The sequence below is a fragment of the Hemitrygon akajei genome, chromosome 2, assembly GCF_048418815.1.
Source record: "Hemitrygon akajei chromosome 2, sHemAka1.3, whole genome shotgun sequence".
NCBI lineage: Eukaryota > Metazoa > Chordata > Chondrichthyes > Myliobatiformes > Dasyatidae > Hemitrygon > Hemitrygon akajei.
Window position 1 is genome coordinate 173329618 of NC_133125.1, and position 4405 is coordinate 173334022.

Genomic DNA, 4405 nt, shown 5'->3' on the forward strand with positions numbered 1-4405 from the left:
GCGCTACAGATGTCCGTTTAGAGCAGTCTGATCCAATTCCGGATTCCCTCCCCAAATCTCATTTTGGAGAGTACATCCGCCATGTACGTGTGCGATATCCTGTCGAAGGCTTTCTCCTGGTCCAAGCTGACCAGGCAGGTGTCCACCCCCCTGTCCTGCACGTAGGCGATGGTGTCCCTCAGCAGCGCGAGGTTGTCTGAGATCTTCCTGCCCGGTACAGCACAGGTTTGGTCCGGGTGGATCAGCTGCTCCAGTGCAGACTTGACCCTGTTGGCGATAGCCTTGGACAGGATCTTGTAGTCCACATTCAGGAGTGAGATTGGCCTCCAATTTCTAATGTCTTCCCTCTCCCCCTTCTGCTTGTATATGAGGGTGACGATGCCCTTCCTCATGGATTCTGACACGCTGCCTGCCAGGAGCGTAGCGTTGTACACTTCCAGCAGGTCGGGGCCCATCCGGTTCCACAGAGCCGAATACAACCCGACCGGTAAACCGTCGCTTCCGGGAGTCTTACCCGACTCAAAGGAACAGACGGAGCCAGTCAGCCCGTTCAGGGTCAGCGGCTGCTCCAGACTCTCCCGCTTGCCGTCGTCTAAGACCTGCGTGATAGATGACAGGAAGTTACCGAAACACTCCGCTCCGGCTGATCAACATGTACGCCTCCCCCGTGCGGAGCGAGCGGCTCCCACCGCTGCTGGTGGCGTCCCGGCCCGTCGTTCTGGCCGGAGACTTCAACCCCACCATTGATGCGGCTGGACGATCCGGCGGCGCCGACGGCAGGCTGGACAGTACCTCCAGACTCCTGATGGATACGGTAAAGACAGCCAAGCTGCGCGACGCCTTTGGCGACCCCACAGGTGCAGCGCTGCCGCAAACCACCTGGACACGACCGGACGGCTCAGCCCGCTCCCGGATCGACTTCCTCTTCCTGTCAGAGCCCCTCACGGTCAGAACCACCCACGTCACGCCGGTGTTCTTCTCTGACCACTGCCTCCTGCGAGCCACCTGTCACCTGCGGGAGGACGGAGAGTGAACGCATGATTTATTGTAGATAATTTTATTTAGTGAATAAGGACTCAGAGTCAACGAATAGTTTTTGTATTCATTTTATTTTGTAATATTTATAAATAAAGTATATTTGAGAAAAAAATCCCATTGCACTTCGGGTGTGCTGAAGCCTGCGATATCCCCAAATGCGGGATACTCTTTTGTGGTAGTGGGGGACTGCGGTTGTGCTTCCCCTGATGATGTCAAGAGAGACAGAATAAGGCGCTACTTTGACTTCAAATAACTCACCAATCAGAGGTCTGCATTCCTGGGAGCTGATCATGTTGAATACTTTTGCTGTGTTATTTTTTCCAATTGTTAGCTAGGAAGATTCAGTCGCTAGGTATACATGGTGAGGCTGTAAATTGGATTAGACATTGTCTCAATAGAAGAAGTCAAAGAGTGGTAGTGGAGGATTGCTTCTCTGAGTGGAGGCCTGTGACTAGTGGTGTGCCACAGGGATCAGTGCTGGATCCATTGTTATTTGTCATCTATATCAATGATTTGGATGATAATGTGGTAAATTGGATCAGCAAATTTGCTGATGATACAAAGATTGGAGGTGTAGTGGACAGTGAGGAAGGTTTTCAAAGCTTGCAGAGGGATTTGGACAACCTGGAAAAATGGGCTGAAAGTGGCAGATGGAGTTTAATACAGACAAGAGTGATGTATTGCATTTTGGAAGGACAAACCACGGTAGAACATACAAGGTAAATGGTAGGGCACTGAGGAGTGCAGTAGAACAGAGGGATCTAGGAATACAGATACAAAATTCCCTAAAAGTGGATAGGGTAGTTAGATAAGGTAGTAAAGAGAGCTTTTGGTACTTTGGCCTTTATAAATCAAAGTATTGAGTGTAAGAGTTGGAATGTTATGCTGAGGTTGTATAAGGCATTGGTGAGGCTGAATTTGGAGTATTGTGCAGGATATTAATAAGGTTGAAAGAGTGCAGAGAAGGTTTACAAGGATGTTGCCGGGAGTTATAGAGAAAGGTTGAATAGATTAGGACTTTATTCCCTGGAGCAAAGAAGAATGAGGGGAGGCTTAATAGAGGTTTATAAAATTATGATGGGTATAGATAGAGTGAATGCAAGCAGGCTTTTTCCACTGAGGCCAGGGGAGGGGAAAAAAACAGAGGACATGGGTTAGGGGTGAAGGGGAAAAGTTTAAAGGGAACATGGGGGGGCGCTTCTTCACGCAGAGAGTGGTGGGAGTGTGGAATGAGCTGCCAGATGAAGTGGTAAATGCGGGCTCACTTTTAACATATAAGAAAAACTTGAACAGGTGCATGGATGAGAGGGGCATGGAGGGATATGGGCCAGGTGCAGGTCAGTGGGACTAGGCAGAAAAATGTTTCGGCACAGCCAAGAAGGGCCAAAAGGCTTGTTTCTGTGCTGTAATGTTCTGTGGTTCTATGTTCTCGTTCAGAGGCTGGATACGTTTCTAGGTAACATTTCGCTAATATTACAGTATGTGTGTAAGTGTGAGTATGCATGTGCGTAATGACGACCGCACACACTCACACGTAAAGCTGCACTCACACAATCATTAAATGAGTTAAATCCGCTCCCGGACTTCAGCACGCTGCCATCTGTACATGCACTCTGCACCCGCTCACTGTCATACTTTCATATATTCGCACACGTGAACATGTATACACACACACACACACAAACACACACACACACACACACACACACACACACACACACACACACACACACACACACACACACACACACACACACACACACACACACACACACACACATCCTGTTCGTCAGATTCGCCTCACTGATCGAGCCAAACTGTTTCACTTCGGTTTGGAAACACGGCTCTGGCGCACAATCTCACGTTTGAACGATGTTCTTGATTTCCCACATAAATCAAAATCAAGCACAATTAATGCTCCAAGTATTCACCATTAGTGCGAGTAACCGCCTCCGCCCCCCACCCCCAACCCTGCTGCCGCCCTTCCTCACATACACAAATACATCAGTACTACAGCACCGAATCTCGCTCAAGGACTCCCTCTGTTTCCCACAACACCCCCTCCCCACTCTCCCGTGCCCCCGCAGGTCCCAGTGGTATTGACATTCCTCCTGAAGTTGGCATCTGTGCTCGGTGGTCGCACAGTGACCTCAGAGAGTTGGCATATCAATTTTGGGTGCAAGTCGGAGCTATTGTCCCCAGAAGGTTTGGGAGCATTCTTATGCATTGCTTTGTCCGAGAAAAGGAGTTTGTACATTCAGAGATGCCGAAGTTTATCTTTGTGGAGACTCACCTTATTGAAATAAATTAGGCCATTGTAAATCCTCAATTGCATTCAATCAGCAACTGTTAACTCTGATCTTCAGGGTGATACTCTAAACGTCACGTTCTGAGCCTTCCAGCCTCCTTGTTGCTCCTGCACTGACACCTCGTGGTCACTTTCAGAATAGCAACATACAACTATTCCATGTATGGCAAATACACAAATTAGCACTTACAGCAAATTAACGCAAAAAATTACAGCTGCGGCCCAAGAAGAACAGAAAGTAAGAACGAACTTCTACGTTTTCTTCTGCTTAATAAGATAATGCAGAATTACAGGCATGGATCTCCCGAAATGGTGTGTCACCTTTAACTGAAAGAGTAACGTTTAAGATTGGATCGTCACGTGGAGCTGTGATCAAACATACTTACCTGGCAGGGAACCGTTGGTGATCAGGAAGGCCGAGGTTCCAGGACGAGGCTATCCCATTGCACTCCGGGTGTGCTGACGCCTGCGATATCCCCAAATGCGGGATACTCGACTGCACAATTTGTGGTAGTGGGGGACTGCGTTCGCGCTCTCCCCTGATGATGTAATGAACGATAGAAGAAGAGGGGCAGTGTCACGCTTCATCCCCAGCAGCTGCGTAACAGAGAACTCTCTGATCTATGGGCTGTTCCCGGGGACGCACACCGAGATCAACATCCGGTGCTGCTGGCAGATCATCAACTCGGTGAAAGACGCTCTTTGGTCGGCCCGAAGCCTGATGGTCTACCAGCACACGGAGATGTCTGTGGGGGAATGCTGCCGACTGGCACATTCTCGGCTGCAGGACTACGTGCTGAGGGACGCACTCAAACTCGGTGCAGCCACCGCAAGGACCCGGTGGGGAAGGACCACAGTCTAGGGTCCTTCACCCGTGGCAGTTGAGGGGTCGGGGGTTGGGGGTATACCCCCTAAATGTAAATATGAAAGAACAAACTGCCACGTGGGTGGCAAAACATTAGGACTTTGAAAATGTAAGGACAGTAATGGTACCAACTGTAAAGAATTGAAAGTCTTTGAATGGTTATTGTATATAACTTTAATTTGGAATAAAGTATA

At 49.0% G+C, this 4405-nt stretch overlaps 1 non-coding gene across 1 annotated transcript; it reads left to right on the forward strand.

The window, feature by feature from the left end:
- The first annotated feature begins 3724 nt into the window (after positions 1-3724).
- On the forward strand, positions 3725-3888 carry LOC140722577 (U1 spliceosomal RNA). Its single transcript, XR_012097676.1, has one exon. It is a non-coding gene; the product is annotated as a U1 spliceosomal RNA (small nuclear RNA).
- Positions 3889-4405: the final 517 nt, after the last annotated feature.